Source organism: Triturus cristatus, chromosome 12, assembly GCF_964204655.1.
Source record: "Triturus cristatus chromosome 12, aTriCri1.1, whole genome shotgun sequence".
NCBI lineage: Eukaryota > Metazoa > Chordata > Amphibia > Caudata > Salamandridae > Triturus > Triturus cristatus.
The window spans coordinates 727064760-727083712 of NC_140595.1; the positions used below are offsets into that span (position 1 = coordinate 727064760).

Below are 18953 nucleotides of genomic sequence, written 5' to 3' on the forward strand. Positions count from 1 at the left end.
AAAAATCGCCTGTATAACTTAAACGCAGTTTCTCAACTGCTTACAAGTGGTACAGTAGTGCTGGATCTAGGATCCAACACTGACCTAGAAAACGTAACCATAACCCCACTTACCTGCTAAGTGAATTTCCTTCCATAGGATAACATTGGTAATTTGATCAGCAAAAGTTTCTAAGTGTCAACTTTTAAAATAGCAAAATATTGCTTAAAAATCACAACAGTAACTAAAACGAATTTACTCACTTGTTTCCAAGAACTGTCCCAGGACTGAATCTAGGATCCAGTCCTGGATTTAGAAAAGTAATCCTGAAAGTAATTAATTGCATATAACTTAAAATTCCCATTGAGCTCAATGTATTATTGTGATTCAAATTGTGTTGCCTATTGCAATAAACTGTAACTATGACCTGCAAAAGTCAATTGCCTATTGCAAAGTATTTAACTAAAGCATCTCATTCTGAGAAAGTATATTTTGATACCTATTGTTGGTTCTAAAATAAAACAACAATATCTTTTGTATTCAAACCAATGGCCTAGAGTTCAGTTCTTGAGTGTGTGAGACCATTTGCTGACTGAGTGTGTACAACAAATGTTTTACACTGTACTCTGATACTGCCTTACTGCTCGGCAAGCTACCACTTTAGAGAGTAAGGTTATATCTAACTTTAGCCTCTGCCAAACCTCTGGGGACTGGGGACTCTGTGCACACTGTACCTATTTGGGAACAGTATATACAGAGCCACTTTCTCACAGTAGTGATAAAGTGATTAGAGTCCTAAGGCCAACATAAAGATACAGCAAAACGTGAGGTGAAAAGCAAAAAGGTTGCTGGTAGGCCACCTTAAGGATGCCAGGTCTAACAAAAACTGAACTAAGGATAACATGAGTAAAACATCAGGTTTCTCTACTGCATTTGGTGAGACAAGTGGGCCTTCTTTTATCTTCCATTCAAGCAATCTTTGACAGACCCCTTTATTATAGAGCTTTTCAAGGATTAAAGATAAGGCACTTACAAAGGAGTCCCAAATAATCAGAGATGGTTGACTTCTGTAATATGGGTCGTAGACTAAAAGCAGCACAAAAACAGAGTGCAACAGGGTCCAAAAAACTTGAGTGCCACAAGAGAGTTTGAATGCAAGCGTATCCTTTTACAGATCCAGAGATATACTCATGCAATTTTTATTTTTAGGACAGAACGTGCATGATGAAAAAAACATTGTTTTTAAAAAGCGCATTGCAGAATATCAGTACTTTGATGTGGGAAAACTTCAAAACTTTCAAACAAAATATTTGTAGGCAGCTTACAGCAAGTTGTTGTGGCCGAGTGGTTAAGGCGATGAACTAGAAATCCATTGGGGTATCCCTGCGCAGGTTCGAATCCTGCCAACAACGAGAATCTTTTTATTATCGGCTACAATTTCAGAAGTTAACCTTTAGTATTTCTTCCATTTCAGTTTTATAAATAGGTGGCTTATTTTTGTGTCACTATTGCCTCTCCACATATTTGTTATCGCTACCTCTTTCATGTCTTTGCTACACCTCATTCCTACTTTAGCCCTGGTGTACACGCTTCAAATTATTATACCGTTGCTCTCTCATTCATACCTGCGCATGCACTTGAAAGTTACTTTACCAATAAAAGACTCAAAGAGAGAAATAGAACAAAAGTGCTGGCTGGATTGGCAAACACACTTCATAAAACTGCATTTTCTTTTTTATTCTCCCCCGTGTTACATGCTTAACCTCCCCATGTGTAATTTCTCTTAACCTGCTGTCCCAGGAAGAGAATTTCATCTACAGGCTCTTTCTGTGTTTTTTTCCCTAGTCTGTCTTTCCCATTTCTTAGCTGTGTAACTGTTCCTTTACGCGCTCTATTTAAACGCCATCAATCTCATTTGAGCTCCTTGCTCCCGCTTCTGTTTTCTCCACCTCTCATACTGCCAGTTCTCTCTTTCTCTGTGGTTGGTGGCTACTTTCCTGAGCTTCCGAAGCCACGTGGTTCCTGCCTCTTGTTGTCAGACTTGAATTGGAAAAGGAACTATATTAACAAGCCTTTACCACTCACACACGGCGGAAGTTTATACTTTAATTCAGTGAGCTAAGAAAAGCGTGTTGTGGGTCCCCTACGAGCCATGGTGCTTGCTTCATCATGATTTGGCACCAGTCATTAGCCGCAGCTCTGCTAATGAGCCACTGAGGTCAGTTTCAATATTTACTCAAAAACATAACCATGCAGCCCACCCCTCAACTGTGTATTTATCTTGCTTTTCTGCTGTTCGTGTGATTAGCTGGGAGGAGCTCACGGCGACATCCTCCCTATAAAAGTGTAGATGGATCACTCTCTAACTCTTTCTTGCTTCACATACAAATGGCTTGAAAGGTGCAGGGAAGATGCAGGTCTAATAGACAGAATAGAAGGTCTGTGCCAGGTGGGTTTCTCTGCATTGGTGTCCCATCACAGGTCCGCAAGTGTAATGTGTGATCTTTGACTCCTGGCATTTCACAAGCAGGCGGCCAGGAAACGGTTTCAGCCTATCAACCACTGAGGAGACGCAGCCTCTGAATGAGGAATGAGGAAGCAATGAATACATCCAGCCTATCACAGGAACAGCCCTGAGTGTTCCGAATTATAAATTCTCCATGTCACTGTATGTCGTTGAGCCCAAGTAGCTCGCCGTGATCGTATAGTGGTTAGTACTCTGCGTTGTGGCCGCAGTAACCTCGGTTCGAATCCGAGTCACGGCATTGTGGTTGGCAATGTCACGGCAGTTGGGTGTTAATTTTACAGAATTAGCAAATGTACCAGTGGTTTTTGTAAAATGTCTATTAAAAACAGATCCTTTCAAATATTTAAACCATCTAACAACAAATGATTTAAACTCGCATGATTATAAGCTGTAGCTATAATGTATTTACTTACATAAATTATCGTTCTTGAACCTATTGGAGGTGGAGGGGGAGCGGAGCTCACCCCCCAGGTGCAGTTGAGTGACCTGTGTTGTGGCTCTCTAGAGGGAAGGCACAAATTTTGCTGTCACCCAGCCCAATCCAGACGTGTATTGGGGCCAGGTTTCAGGCAAATAGAGCAGTAAGTGCAGAGACATGTTCACTCTCTAAAAGTGGCATTTCTAAAATAGTAAAGTTAAATCCAACCTCACCAGTAAGTAGGATTTTCAATAAATAAATAAAGCTACTCCTCTCCGATATGGAATTACCAAATAAAAAGTATAGGGGAATACACAGAGCTAACCTATGAGAGGGGTAGACCTCACAGTAGTGAAAAATGAAATAGACTGTTTGGTACTTACAGGACACGCGAACCACCAAAGTACATATCTTATTTTTTACTTACATAGCATCATGCACCTAGGACTACCTAGGGCCTACCTTAGGTATAAATTATATGTAATAAAAGGGGAGTTTAAGGCTTGGCAAGTAGGCTGGGACTCCCCTGGGAGACCCCTGAGTCTATGCCCAGAACCATAACTCTGCCAGTCGAGTACTTACCTAAAAGCCGATAACTCACTTTTCTTCCATAGGCTAACATTGAGTGGTTTCACTTGGAAATTCTTCTAAGTGGTGTGGAGTTTTGGAACTTTAAAATATTCATCTAAAATCAGCCGAACAACGAATTCTGATTTACTCACCTGTTATCAGGAGAGACCTCAGTGCTGCATCTTGGAGCTCAGTACTGACCCTGAAAAGTAATTTTAACTGTACTTACCAGTAACTCGAATTTCCTTCCATGGGATATCATTGCCTGCTTTTTGCTGAAAATTTTCTAAGTGTCGATTTTTGAAACTTACAAATATTCTTTAAAAATCGTACCAACTGTGAAAACGTAATTGTTTACCTGTTTTAGATAGATGTCCCAGTACTGAGCCTAGGAGCCCAGCACTGGATTACAAAAGTAACGAGAACGTACTTTACCCGTAACTTGAATTTTCTTCCATAGGAAACCATTGACTGTTTTTCTGTGAAATTTCTTCTAAGTGTCGATTTTGCAAACATGTAAATATTCCTTAAAAATCGCCTGTATAACTTAAACGCAGTTTCTCAACTGCTTACAGGTGGTACAGTAGTGCTGGATCTAGGATCCAACACTGACCTAGAAAAAGTAACCATAACCCCACTTACCTGCTAAGTGAATTTCCTTCCATAGGATAACATTGGTAATTTGATCAGCAAATGTTTCTAAGTGTCAACTTTTAAAATAGCAAAATATTGCTTAAAAATCACAACAGTAACTAAAACGAATTTACTCACTTGTTTCCAAGAACTGTCCCAGGACTGAATCTAGGATCCAGTCCTGGATTTAGAAAAGTAATCCTGAAAGTAATTACTTGCATATAACTTAAAATTCCCGTTGAGCTCAATGTATTATTGTGATTCAAATTGTGTTGCCTATTGCAATAAACTGTAACTATGACCTGCAAAAGTCAATTGCCTATTGCAAAGTATTTAACTAAAGCATCTCATTCTGAGAAAGTATATTTTGATACCTATTGTTGGTTCTAAAATAAAACAACAATATCTTTTGTATGCAAACCAATGGCCTAGAGTTCAGTTCTTGAGTGTGTGAGACCATTTGCTGACTGAGTGTGTACAACAAATGTTTTACACTGTACTCTGATACTGCCTTACTGCTCGGCAAGCTACCACTTTAGAGAGTAAGGTTATATCTAACTTTAGCCTCTGCCAAACCTCTGGGGACTGGGGACTCTGTGCACACTGTACCTATTTGGGAACAGTATATACAGAGCCACTTTCTCACAGTAGTGATAAAGTGATTAGAGTCCTAAGGCCAACATAAAGATACAGCAAAACGTGAGGTGAAAAGCAAAAAGGTTGCTGGTAGGCCACCTTAAGGATGCCAGGTCTAACAAAAACTGAACTAAGGATAACATGAGTAAAACATCAGGTTTCTCTACTGCATTTGGTGAGACAAGTGGGCCTTCTTTTATCTTCCATTCAAGCAATCTTTGACAGACCCCTTTATTATAGAGCTTTTCAAGGATTAAAGATAAGGCACTTACAAAGGAGTCCCAAATACTCAGAGATGGTTGACTTCTGTAATATAGGTCGTAGACTAAAAGCAGCACAAAAACAGAGTGCAACAGGGTCCAAAAAACTTGAGTGCCACAAGAGAGTTTGAATGCAAGCGTATCCTTTTACAGATCCAGAGATATACTCATGCAATTTTTGTTTTTAGGACAGAACGTGCATGATGAAAAAAACATTGTTTTTAAAAAGCGCATTGCAGAATATCAGTACTTTGATGTCGGAAAACTTCAAAACTTTCAAACAAAATATTTGTAGGCAGCTTACAGCAAGTTGTTGTGGCCGAGTGGTTAAGGCGATGGACTAGAAATCCATTGGGGTATCCCCGCGCAGGTTCGAATCCTGCCAACAACGAGAATCTTTTTATTATCGGCTACAATTTCAGAAGTTAACCTTTAGTATTTCTTCCATTTCAGTTTTATAAATAGGTGGCTTATTTTTGTGTCACTATTGCCTCTCCACATATTTGTTATCGCTACCTCTTTCATGTCTTTGCTACACCTCATTCCTACTTTAGCACTGGTGTAAACGCTTCAAATTATTATACCGTTGCTCTCTCATTCATACCTGCGCATGCACTTGAAATTTACTTTACCAATAAAAGACGCAAAGAGAGAAATAGAACAAAAGTGCTGGCTGGATTGGCAAACACACTTCATAAAACTGCATTTTCTTTTTTATTCTCCCCCGTGTTACATGCTTAACCTCCCCATGTGTAATTTCTCTTAACCTGCTGTCCCAGGAAGAGAATTTCATGTACAGGCTCTTTCTGTGTTTTTTTCCCTAGTCTGTCTTTCCCATTTCTTAGCTGTGTAACTGTTCCTTTACGCGCTCTATTTAAACGCCATCAATCTCATTTGAGCTCCTTGCTCCCGCTTCTGTTTTCTCCACCTCTCATACTGCCAGTTCTCTCTTTCTCTGTGGTTGGTGGCTACTTTCCTGAGCTTCCGAAGCCACGTGGTTCCTGCCTCTTGTTGTCAGACTTGAATTGGAAAAGGAACCATATTAACAAGCCTTTACCACTCACACACGGCGGAAGTTTATACTTTAATTCAGTGAGCTAAGAAAAGCGTGTTGTGGGTCCCCTACGAGCCATTGTGCTTGCTTCATCATCATTTGGCACCAGTCATTAGCCGCAGCTCTGCTAATGAGCCACTGAGGTCAGTTTCAATATTTACTCAAAAACATAACCATGCAGCCCACCCCTCAACTGTGTATTTATCCTGCTTTTCTGCTGTTCGTGTGATTAGCTGGGAGGAGCTCACGGCGACATCCTCCCTATAAAAGTGTAGATGGATCACTCTCTAACTCTTTCTTGCTTCACATACAAATGGCTTGAAAGGTGCAGGGAAGATGCAGGTCTAATAGACAGAATAGAAGGCCTGTGCCAGGTGGGTTGCTCTGCATTGGTGTCCCATCACAGGTCCGCAAGTGTAATGTGTGATCTTTGACTCCTGGCATTTCACAAGCAGGCGGCCAGGAAACGGTTTCAGCCTATCAACCACTGAGGAGACGCAGCCTCTGAATGAGGAATGAGGAAGCAATGAATACATCCAGCCTATCACAGGAACAGCCCTGAGTGTTCCGAATTATAAATTCTCCATGTCATTGTATGTCGTTGAGCCCAAGTAGCTCGCCGTGATCGTATAGTGGTTAGTACTCTGCGTTGTGGCCGCAGCAACCTCGGTTCGAATCCGAGTCACGGCATTGTGGTTGGCAATGTCACGGCAGTTGGGTGTTAATTTTACAGAATTAGCAAATGTACCAGTGGTTTTTGTAAAATGTCTATTAAAAACAGATCCTTTCAAATATTTAAACCATCTAACAACAAATGATTTAAACTCGCATGATTATAAGCTGTAGCTATAATGTATTTACTTACATAAATTATCGTTCTTGAACCTATTGGGGGTGGAGGGGGAGCGGAGCTCACCCCCCAGGTGCAGTTGAGTGACCTGTGTTGTGGCTCTCTAGAGGGAAGGCACAAATTTTGCTGTCACCCAGCCCAATCCAGACGTGTATTGGGGCCAGGTTTCAGGCAAATAGAGCAGTAAGTGCAGAGACATGTTCACTCTCTAAAAGTGGCATTTCTAAAATAGTAAAGTTAAATCCAACCTCACCAGTAAGTAGGATTTTCAATAAATAAATAAAGCTACTCCTCTCCGATATGGAATTACCAAATAAAAAGTATAGGGGAATACACAGAGCTAACCTATGAGAGGGGTAGACCTCACAGTAGTGAAAAATGAAATAGACTGTTTGGTACTTACAGGACACGCGAACCACCAAAGTACATATCTTATTTTTTACTTACATAGCATCATGCACCTAGGACTACCTAGGGCCTACCTTAGGTGTAAATTATATGTAATAAAAGGGGAGTTTAAGGCTTGGCAAGTAGGCTGGGACTCCCCTGGGAGACCCCTGAGTCTATGCCCAGAACCATAACTCTGCCAGTCGAGTACTTACCTAAAAGCCGATAACTCACTTTTCTTCCATAGGCTAACATTGAGTGGTTTCACTTGGAAATTCTTCTAAGTGGTGTGGAGTTTTGGAACTTTAAAATATTCATCTAAAATCAGCCGAACAACGAATTCTGATTTACTCACCTGTTATCAGGAGAGACCTCAGTGCTGCATCTTGGAGCTCGGTACTGACCCTGAAAAGTAATTTTAACCGTACTTACCAGTAACTCGAATTTCCTTCCATGGGATATAATTGCCTGCTTTTTGCTGAAAATTTTCTAAGTGTCGATTTTTGAAACTTACAAATATTCTTTAAAAATCGTACCAACTGTGAAAACGTAATTGTTTACCTGTTTTAGATAGATGTCCCAGTACTGAGCCTAGGAGCCCAGCACTGGATTACAAAAGTAACGAGAACGTACTTTACCCGTAACTTGAATTTTCTTCCATAGGAAACCATTGACTGTTTTTCTGTGAAATTTCTTCTAAGTGTCGATTTTGCAAACATGTAAATATTCCTTAAAAATCGCCTGTATAACTTAAACGCAGTTTCTCAACTGCTTACAAGTGGTACAGTAGTGCTGGATCTAGGATCCAACACTGACCTAGAAAACGTAACCATAACCCCACTTACCTGCTAAGTGAATTTCCTTCCATAGGATAACATTGGTAATTTGATCAGCAAAAGTTTCTAAGTGTCAACTTTTAAAATAGCAAAATATTGCTTAAAAATCACAACAGTAACTAAAACGAATTTACTCACTTGTTTCCAAGAACTGTCCCAGGACTGAATCTAGGATCCAGTCCTGGATTTAGAAAAGTAATCCTGAAAGTAATTAATTGCATATAACTTAAAATTCCCATTGAGCTCAATGTATTATTGTGATTCAAATTGTGTTGCCTATTGCAATAAACTGTAACTATGACCTGCAAAAGTCAATTGCCTATTGCAAAGTATTTAACTAAAGCATCTCATTCTGAGAAAGTATATTTTGATACCTATTGTTGGTTCTAAAATAAAACAACAATATCTTTTGTATTCAAACCAATGGCCTAGAGTTCAGTTCTTGAGTGTGTGAGACCATTTGCTGACTGAGTGTGTACAACAAATGTTTTACACTGTACTCTGATACTGCCTTACTGCTCGGCAAGCTACCACTTTAGAGAGTAAGGTTATATCTAACTTTAGCCTCTGCCAAACCTCTGGGGACTGGGGACTCTGTGCACACTGTACCTATTTGGGAACAGTATATACAGAGCCACTTTCTCACAGTAGTGATAAAGTGATTAGAGTCCTAAGGCCAACATAAAGATACAGCAAAACGTGAGGTGAAAAGCAAAAAGGTTGCTGGTAGGCCACCTTAAGGATGCCAGGTCTAACAAAAACTGAACTAAGGATAACATGAGTAAAACATCAGGTTTCTCTACTGCATTTGGTGAGACAAGTGGGCCTTCTTTTATCTTCCATTCAAGCAATCTTTGACAGACCCCTTTATTATAGAGCTTTTCAAGGATTAAAGATAAGGCACTTACAAAGGAGTCCCAAATAATCAGAGATGGTTGACTTCTGTAATATGGGTCGTAGACTAAAAGCAGCACAAAAACAGAGTGCAACAGGGTCCAAAAAACTTGAGTGCCACAAGAGAGTTTGAATGCAAGCGTATCCTTTTACAGATCCAGAGATATACTCATGCAATTTTTATTTTTAGGACAGAACGTGCATGATGAAAAAAACATTGTTTTTAAAAAGCGCATTGCAGAATATCAGTACTTTGATGTGGGAAAACTTCAAAACTTTCAAACAAAATATTTGTAGGCAGCTTACAGCAAGTTGTTGTGGCCGAGTGGTTAAGGCGATGGACTAGAAATCCATTGGGGTATCCCTGCGCAGGTTCGAATCCAGCCAACAACGAGAATCTTTTTATTATCGGCTACAATTTCAGAAGTTAACCTTTAGTATTTCTTCCATTTCAGTTTTATAAATAGGTGGCTTATTTTTGTGTCACTATTGCCTCTCCACATATGTGTTATCGCTACCTCTTTCATGTCTTTGCTACACCTCATTCCTACTTTAGCCCTGGTGTACACGCTTCAAATTATTATACCGTTGCTCTCTCATTCATACCTGCGCATGCACTTGAAAGTTACTTTACCAATAAAAGACTCAAAGAGAGAAATAGAACAAAAGTGCTGGCTGGATTGGCAAACACACTTCATAAAACTGCATTTTCTTTTTTATTCTCCCCCGTGTTACATGCTTAACCTCCCCATGTGTAATTTCTCTTAACCTGCTGTCCCAGGAAGAGAATTTCATCTACAGGCTCTTTCTGTGTTTTTTTCCCTAGTCTGTCTTTCCCATTTCTTAGCTGTGTAACTGTTCCTTTACGCGCTCTATTTAAACGCCATCAATCTCATTTGAGCTCCTTGCTCCCGCTTCTGTTTTCTCCACCTCTCATACTGCCAGTTCTCTCTTTCTCTGTGGTTGGTGGCTACTTTCCTGAGCTTCCGAAGCCACGTGGTTCCTGCCTCTTGTTGTCAGACTTGAATTGGAAAAGGAACTATATTAACAAGCCTTTACCACTCACACACGGCGGAAGTTTATACTTTAATTCAGTGAGCTAAGAAAAGCGTGTTGTGGGTCCCCTACGAGCCATGGTGCTTGCTTCATCATGATTTGGCACCAGTCATTAGCCGCAGCTCTGCTAATGAGCCACTGAGGTCAGTTTCAATATTTACTCAAAAACATAACCATGCAGCCCACCCCTCAACTGTGTATTTATCTTGCTTTTCTGCTGTTCGTGTGATTAGCTGGGAGGAGCTCACGGCGACATCCTCCCTATAAAAGTGTAGATGGATCACTCTCTAACTCTTTCTTGCTTCACATACAAATGGCTTGAAAGGTGCAGGGAAGATGCAGGTCTAATAGACAGAATAGAAGGTCTGTGCCAGGTGGGTTTCTCTGCATTGGTGTCCCATCACAGGTCCGCAAGTGTAATGTGTGATCTTTGACTCCTGGCATTTCACAAGCAGGCGGCCAGGAAACGGTTTCAGCCTATCAACCACTGAGGAGACGCAGCCTCTGAATGAGGAATGAGGAAGCAATAAATACATCCAGCCTATCACAGGAACAGCCCTGAGTGTTCCGAATTATAAATTCTCCATGTCACTGTATGTCGTTGAGCCCAAGTAGCTCGCCGTGATCGTATAGTGGTTAGTACTCTGCGTTGTGGCCGCAGTAACCTCGGTTCGAATCCGAGTCACGGCATAGTGGTTGGCAATGTCACGGCAGTTGGGTGTTAATTTTACAGAATTAGCAAATGTACCAGTGGTTTTTGTAAAATGTCTATTAAAAACAGATCCTTTCAAATATTTAAACCATCTAACAACAAATGATTTAAACTCGCATGATTATAAGCTGTAGCTATAATGTATTTACTTACATAAATTATCGTTCTTGAACCTATTGGAGGTGGAGGGGGAGCGGAGCTCACCCCCCAGGTGCAGTTGAGTGACCTGTGTTGTGGCTCTCTAGAGGGAAGGCACAAATTTTGCTGTCACCCAGCCCAATCCAGACGTGTATTGGGGCCAGGTTTCAGGCAAATAGAGCAGTAAGTGCAGAGACATGTTCACTCTCTAAAAGTGGCATTTCTAAAATAGTAAAGTTAAATCCAACCTCACCAGTAAGTAGGATTTTCAATAAATAAATAAAGCTACTCCTCTCCGATATGGAATTACCAAATAAAAAGTATAGGGGAATACACAGAGCTAACCTATGAGAGGGGTAGACCTCACAGTAGTGAAAAATGAAATAGACTGTTTGGTACTTACAGGACACGCGAACCACCAAAGTACATATCTTATTTTTTACTTACATAGCATCATGCACCTAGGACTACCTAGGGCCTACCTTAGGTATAAATTATATGTAATAAAAGGGGAGTTTAAGGCTTGGCAAGTAGGCTGGGACTCCCCTGGGAGACCCCTGAGTCTATGCCCAGAACCATAACTCTGCCAGTCGAGTACTTACCTAAAAGCCGATAACTCACTTTTCTTCCATAGGCTAACATTGAGTGGTTTCACTTGGAAATTCTTCTAAGTGGTGTGGAGTTTTGGAACTTTAAAATATTCATCTAAAATCAGCCGAACAACGAATTCTGATTTACTCACCTGTTATCAGGAGAGACCTCAGTGCTGCATCTTGGAGCTCAGTACTGACCCTGAAAAGTAATTTTAACTGTACTTACCAGTAACTCGAATTTCCTTCCATGGGATATCATTGCCTGCTTTTTGCTGAAAATTTTCTAAGTGTCGATTTTTGAAACTTACAAATATTCTTTAAAAATCGTACCAACTGTGAAAACGTAATTGTTTACCTGTTTTAGATAGATGTCCCAGTACTGAGCCTAGGAGCCCAGCACTGGATTACAAAAGTAACGAGAACGTACTTTACCCGTAACTTGAATTTTCTTCCATAGGAAACCATTGACTGTTTTTCTGTGAAATTTCTTCTAAGTGTCGATTTTGCAAACATGTAAATATTCCTTAAAAATCGCCTGTATAACTTAAACGCAGTTTCTCAACTGCTTACAGGTGGTACAGTAGTGCTGGATCTAGGATCCAACACTGACCTAGAAAAAGTAACCATAACCCCACTTACCTGCTAAGTGAATTTCCTTCCATAGGATAACTTTGGTAATTTGATCAGCAAATGTTTCTAAGTGTCAACTTTTAAAATAGCAAAATATTGCTTAAAAATCACAACAGTAACTAAAACGAATTTACTCACTTGTTTCCAAGAACTGTCCCAGGACTGAATCTAGGATCCAGTCCTGGATTTAGAAAAGTAATCCTGAAAGTAATTACTTGCATATAACTTAAAATTCCCGTTGAGCTCAATGTATTATTGTGATTCAAATTGTGTTGCCTATTGCAATAAACTGTAACTATGACCTGCAAAAGTCAATTGCCTATTGCAAAGTATTTAACTAAAGCATCTCATTCTGAGAAAGTATATTTTGATACCTATTGTTGGTTCTAAAATAAAACAACAATATCTTTTGTATGCAAACCAATGGCCTAGAGTTCAGTTCTTGAGTGTGTGAGACCATTTGCTGACTGAGTGTGTACAACAAATGTTTTACACTGTACTCTGATACTGCCTTACTGCTCGGCAAGCTACCACTTTAGAGAGTAAGGTTATATCTAACTTTAGCCTCTGCCAAACCTCTGGGGACTGGGGACTCTGTGCACACTGTACCTATTTGGGAACAGTATATACAGAGCCACTTTCTCACAGTAGTGATAAAGTGATTAGAGTCCTAAGGCCAACATAAAGATACAGCAAAACGTGAGGTGAAAAGCAAAAAGGTTGCTGGTAGGCCACCTTAAGGATGCCAGGTCTAACAAAAACTGAACTAAGGATAACATGAGTAAAACATCAGGTTTCTCTACTGCATTTGGTGAGACAAGTGGGCCTTCTTTTATCTTCCATTCAAGCAATCTTTGACAGACCCCTTTATTATAGAGCTTTTCAAGGATTAAAGATAAGGCACTTACAAAGGAGTCCCAAATACTCAGAGATGGTTGACTTCTGTAATATGGGTCGTAGACTAAAAGCAGCGCAAAAACAGAGTGCAACAGGGTCCAAAAAACTTGAGTGCCACAAGAGAGTTTGAATGCAAGCGTATCCTTTTACAGATCCAGAGATATACTCATGCAATTTTTGTTTTTAGGACAGAACGTGCATGATGAAAAAAACATTGTTTTTAAAAAGCGCATTGCAGAATATCAGTACTTTGATGTGGGAAAACGTTCAAACAAAATATTTGTAAGCAGCTTACAGCAAGTTGTTGTGGCCGAGTGGTTAAGGCGATGGACTCGAAATCCATTGGGGTATCCCCGCGCAGGTTCGAATCCTACCAACAACGAGAATCTTTTTATTATCGGCTACAATTTCAGAAGTTAACCTTTAGTATTTCTTACATTTCAGTTTTATAAATAGGTGGCTTATTTTTGTGTCACTATTGCCTCTCCACATATTTGTTATCGCTACCTCTTTCATGTCTTTGCTACACCTCATTCCTACTTTAGCACTGGTGTAAACGCTTCAAATTATTATACCGTTGCTCTCTCATTCATACCTGCGCATGCACTTGAAAGTTACTTTACCAATAAAAGACGCAAAGAGAGAAATAGAACAAAAGTGCTGGCTGGATTGGCAAACACACTTCATAAAACTGCATTTTCTTTTTTATTCTCCCCCGTGTTACATGCTTAACCTCCCCATGTGTAATTTCTCTTAACCTGCTGTCCCAGGAAGAGAATTTCATGTACAGGCTCTTTCTGTGTTTTTTTCCCTAGTCTGTCTTTCCCATTTCTTAGCTGTGTAACTGTTCCTTTACGCGCTCTATTTAAACGCCATCAATCTCATTTGAGCTCCTTGCTCCCGCTTCTGTTTTCTCCACCTCTCATACTGCCAGTTCTCTCTTTCTCTGTGGTTGGTGGCTACTTTCCTGAGCTTCCGAAGCCACGTGGTTCCTGCCTCTTGTTGTCAGACTTGAATTGGAAAAGGAACCATATTAACAAGCCTTTACCACTCACACACGGCGGAAGTTTATACTTTAATTCAGTGAGCTAAGAAAAGCGTGTTGTGGGTCCCCTACGAGCCATTGTGCTTGCTTCATCATCATTTGGCACCAGTCATTAGCCGCAGCTCTGCTAATGAGCCACTGAGGTCAGTTTCAATATTTACTCAAAAACATAACCATGCAGCCCACCCCTCAACTGTGTATTTATCTTGCTTTTCTGCTGTTCGTGTGATTAGCTGGGAGGAGCTCACGGCGACATCCTCCCTATAAAAGTGTAGATGGATCACTCTCTAACTCTTTCTTGCTTCACATACAAATGGCTTGAAAGGTGCAGGGAAGATGCAGGTCTAATAGACAGAATAGAAGGTCTGTGCCAGGTGGGTTTCTCTGCATTGGTGTCCCATCACAGGTCCGCAAGTGTAATGTGTGATCTTTGACTCCTGGCATTTCACAAGCAGGCGGCCAGGAAACGGTTTCAGCCTATCAACCACTGAGGAGACGCAGCCTCTGAATGAGGAATGAGGAAGCAATGAATACATCCAGCCTATCACAGGAACAGCCCTGAGTGATCCGAATTATAAATTCTCCATGTCATTGTATGTCGTTGAGCCCAAGTAGCTCGCCGTGATCGTATAGTGGTTAGTACTCTGCGTTGTGGCCGCAGCAACCTCGGTTCGAATCCGAGTCACGGCATTGTGGTTGGCAATGTCACGGCAGTTGGGTGTTAATTTTACAGAATTAGCAAATGTACCAGTGGTTTTTGTAAAATGTCTATTAAAAACAGATCCTTTCAAATATTTAAACCATCTAACAACAAATGATTTAAACTCGCATGATTATAAGCTGTAGCTATAATGTATTTACTTACATAAATTATCGTTCTTGAACCTATTGGGGGTGGAGGGGGAGCGGAGCTCACCCCCCAGGTGCAGTTGAGTGACCTGTGTTGTGGCTCTCTAGAGGGAAGGCACAAATTTTGCTGTCACCCAGCCCAATCCAGACGTGTATTGGGGCCAGGTTTCAGGCAAATAGAGCAGTAAGTGCAGAGACATGTTCACTCTCTAAAAGTGGCATTTCTAAAATAGTAAAGTTAAATCCAACCTCACCAGTAAGTAGGATTTTCAATAAATAAATAAAGCTACTCCTCTCCGATATGGAATTACCAAATAAAAAGTATAGGGGAATACACAGAGCTAATCTATGAGAGGGGTAGACCTCACAGTAGTGAAAAATGAAATAGACTGTTTGGTACTTACAGGACACGCGAACCACCAAAGTACATATCTTATTTTTTACTTACATAGCATCATGCACCTAGGACTACCTAGGGCCTACCTTAGGTGTAAATTATATGTAATAAAAGGGGAGTTTAAGGCTTGGCAAGTAGGCTGGGACTCCCCTGGGAGACCCCTGAGTCTATGCCCAGAACCATAACTCTGCCAGTCGAGTACTTACCTAAAAGCCGATAACTCACTTTTCTTCCATAGGCTAACATTGAGTGGTTTCACTTGGAAATTCTTCTAAGTGGTGTGGAGTTTTGGATCTTTAAAATATTCATCTAAAATCAGCCGAACAACGAATTCTGATTTACTCACCTGTTATCAGGAGAGACCTCAGTGCTGCATCTTGGAGCTCGGTACTGACCCTGAAAAGTAATTTTAACCGTACTTACCAGTAACTCGAATTTCCTTCCATGGGATATCATTGCCTGCTTTTTGCTGAAAATTTTCTAAGTGTCGATTTTTGAAACTTACAAATATTCTTTAAAAATCGTACCAACTGTGAAAACGTAATTGTTTACCTGTTTTAGATAGATGTCCCAGTACTGAGCCTAGGAGCCCAGCACTGGATTACAAAAGTAACGAGAACGTACTTTACCCGTAACTTGAATTTTCTTCCATAGGAAACCATTGACTGTTTTTCTGTGAAATTTCTTCTAAGTGTCGATTTTGCAAACATGTAAATATTCCTTAAAAATCGCCTGTATAACTTAAACGCAGTTTCTCAACTGCTTACAGGTGGTACAGTAGTGCTGGATCTAGGATCCAACACTGACCTAGAAAACGTAACCATAACCCCACTTACCTGCTAAGTGAATTTCCTTCCATAGGATAACATTGGTAATTTGATCAGCAAAAGTTTCTAAGTGTCAACTTTTAAAATAGCAAAATATTGCTTAAAAATCACAACAGTAACTAAAACGAATTTACTCACTTGTTTCCAAGAACTGTCCCAGGACTGAATCTAGGATCCAGTCCTGGATTTAGAAAAGTAATCCTGAAAGTAATTAATTGCATATAACTTAAAATTCCCATTGAGCTCAATGTATTATTGTGATTCAAATTGTGTTGCCTATTGCAATAAACTGTAACTATGACCTGCAAAAGTCAATTGCCTATTGCAAAGTATTTAACTAAAGCATCTCATTCTGAGAAAGTATATTTTGATACCTATTGTTGGTTCTAAAATAAAACAACAATATCTTTTGTATTCAAACCAATGGCCTAGAGTTCAGTTCTTGAGTGTGTGAGACCATTTGCTGACTGAGTGTGTACAACAAATGTTTTACACTGTACTCTGATACTGCCTTACTGCTCGGCAAGCTACCACTTTAGAGAGTAAGGTTATATCTAACTTTAGCCTCTGCCAAACCTCTGGGGACTGGGGACTCTGTGCACACTGTACCTATTTGGGAACAGTATATACAGAGCCACTTTCTCACAGTAGTGATAAAGTGATTAGAGTCCTAAGGCCAACATAAAGATACAGCAAAACGTGAGGTGAAAAGCAAAAAGGTTGCTGGTAGGCCACCTTAAGGATGCCAGGTCTAACAAAAACTGAACTTAGGATAACATGAGTAAAACATCAGGTTTCTCTACTGCATTTGGTGAGACAAGTGGGCCTTCTTTTATCTTCCATTCAAGCAATCTTTGACAGACTCCTTTATTATAGAGCTTTTCAAGGATTAAAGATAAGGCACTTACAAAGGAGTCCCAAATAATCAGAGATGGTTGACTTCTGTAATATGGGTCGTAGACTAAAAGCAGCACAAAAACAGAGTGCAACAGGGTCCAAAAAACTTGAGTGCCACAAGAGAGTTTGAATGCAAGCGTATCCTTTTACAGATCCAGAGATATACTCATGCAATTTTTATTTTTAGGACAGAACGTGCATGATGAAAAAAACATTGTTTTTAAAAAGCGCATTGCAGAATATCAGTACTTTGATGTGGGAAAACTTCAAAACTTTCAAACAAAATATTTGTAGGCAGCTTACAGCAAGTTGTTGTGGCCGAGTGGTTAAGGCGATGGACTAGAAATCCATTGGGGTATCCCCGCGCAGGTTCGAATCCTGCCAACAACGAGAATCTTTTTATTATCGGCTACAATTTCAGAAGTTAACCTTTAGTATTTCTTCCATTTCAGTTTTATAAATAGGTGGCTTATTTTTGTGTCACTATTGCCTCTCCACATATTTGTTATCGCTACCTCTTTCATGTCTTTGCTACACCTCATTCCTACTTTAGCACTGGTGTAAACGCTTCAAATTATTATACCGTTGCTCTCTCATTCATACCTGCGCATGCACTTGAAAGTTACTTTACCAATAAAAGACGCAAAGAGAGAAATAGAACAAAAGTGCTGGCTGGATTGGCAAACACACTTCATAAAACTGCATTTTCTTTTTTATTCTCCCCCGTGTTACATGCTTAACCTCCCCATGTGTAATTTCTCTTAACCTGCTGTCCCAGGAAGAGAATTTCATGTACAGGCTCTTTCTGTGTTTTTTTCCCTAGTCTGTCTTTCCCATTTCTTAGCTGTGTAACTGTTCCTTTACGCGCTCTATTTAAACGCCATCAATCTCATTTGAGCTCCTTGCTCCCGCTTCTGTTTTCTCCACCTCTCATACTGCCAGTTCTCTCTTTCTCTGTGGTTGGTGGCTACTTTCCTGAGCTTCCGAAGCCACGTGGTTCCTGCCTCTTGTTGTCAGACTTGAATTGGAAAAGGAACCATATTAACAAGCCTTTACCACTCACACACGGCGGAAGTTTATACTTTAATTCAGTGAGCTAAGAAAAGCGTGTTGTGGGTCCCCTACGAGCCATTGTGCTTGCTTCATCATCATTTGGCACCAGTCATTAGCCGCAGCTCTGCTAATGAGCCACTGAGGTCAGTTTCAATATTTACTCAAAAACATAACCATGCAGCCCACCCCTCAACTGTGTATTTATCCTGCTTTTCTGCTGTTCGTGTGATTAGCTGGGAGGAGCTCACGGCGACATCCTCCCTATAAAAGTGTAGATGGATCACTCTCTAACTCTTTCTTGCTTCACATACAAATGGCTTGAAAGGTGCAGGGAAGATGCAGGTCTAATAGACAGAATAGAAGGCCTGTGCCAGGTGGGTTGCTCTGCATTGGTGTCCCATCACAGGTCCGCAAGTGTAATGTGTGATCTTTGACTCCTGGCATTTCACAAGCAGGCGGCCAGGAAACGGTTTCAGCCTATCAACCACTGAGGAGACGCAGCCTCTGAATGAGGAATGAGGAAGCAATGAATACATCCAGCCTATCACAGGAACAGCCCTGAGTGTTCCGAATTATAAATTCTCCATGTCATTGTATGTCGTTGAGCCCAAGTAGCTCGCCGTGATCGTATAGTGGTTAGTACTCTGCGTTGTGGCCGCAGCAACCTCGGTTCGAATCCGAGTCACGGCATTGTGGTTGGCAATGTCACGGCAGTTGGGTGTTAATTTTACAGAATTAGCAAATGTACCAGTGGTTTTTGTAAAATGTCTATTAAAAACAGATCCTTTCAAATATTTAAACCATCTAACAACAAA

General features: G+C 40.5%; 10 non-coding genes across 10 annotated transcripts; all 10 read left to right on the forward strand.

Annotated features, from left to right (window-relative positions):
- The first annotated feature begins 1309 nt into the window (after positions 1-1309).
- Positions 1310-1391, forward strand: TRNAS-AGA (transfer RNA serine (anticodon AGA)). The gene has a single exon. It is a non-coding gene; the product is annotated as a tRNA-Ser (tRNA).
- A 1281-nt stretch (positions 1392-2672) lies between these two features.
- Positions 2673-2744, forward strand: TRNAH-GUG (transfer RNA histidin (anticodon GUG)). The gene has a single exon. It is a non-coding gene; the product is annotated as a tRNA-His (tRNA).
- A 2588-nt stretch (positions 2745-5332) lies between these two features.
- Positions 5333-5414, forward strand: TRNAS-AGA (transfer RNA serine (anticodon AGA)). The gene has a single exon. It is a non-coding gene; the product is annotated as a tRNA-Ser (tRNA).
- A 1281-nt stretch (positions 5415-6695) lies between these two features.
- Positions 6696-6767, forward strand: TRNAH-GUG (transfer RNA histidin (anticodon GUG)). The gene has a single exon. It is a non-coding gene; the product is annotated as a tRNA-His (tRNA).
- A 2588-nt stretch (positions 6768-9355) lies between these two features.
- On the forward strand, positions 9356-9437 carry TRNAS-AGA (transfer RNA serine (anticodon AGA)). The gene has a single exon. It is a non-coding gene; the product is annotated as a tRNA-Ser (tRNA).
- Positions 9438-10718: 1281 nt separating this feature from the next.
- Positions 10719-10790, forward strand: TRNAH-GUG (transfer RNA histidin (anticodon GUG)). Its single transcript has one exon. It is a non-coding gene; the product is annotated as a tRNA-His (tRNA).
- A 2580-nt stretch (positions 10791-13370) lies between these two features.
- TRNAS-CGA (transfer RNA serine (anticodon CGA)) lies at positions 13371-13452 on the forward strand. The gene has a single exon. It is a non-coding gene; the product is annotated as a tRNA-Ser (tRNA).
- A 1281-nt stretch (positions 13453-14733) lies between these two features.
- TRNAH-GUG (transfer RNA histidin (anticodon GUG)) lies at positions 14734-14805 on the forward strand. Its single transcript has one exon. It is a non-coding gene; the product is annotated as a tRNA-His (tRNA).
- Positions 14806-17393: 2588 nt separating this feature from the next.
- TRNAS-AGA (transfer RNA serine (anticodon AGA)) lies at positions 17394-17475 on the forward strand. The gene has a single exon. It is a non-coding gene; the product is annotated as a tRNA-Ser (tRNA).
- Positions 17476-18756: 1281 nt separating this feature from the next.
- TRNAH-GUG (transfer RNA histidin (anticodon GUG)) lies at positions 18757-18828 on the forward strand. The gene has a single exon. It is a non-coding gene; the product is annotated as a tRNA-His (tRNA).
- Positions 18829-18953: the final 125 nt, after the last annotated feature.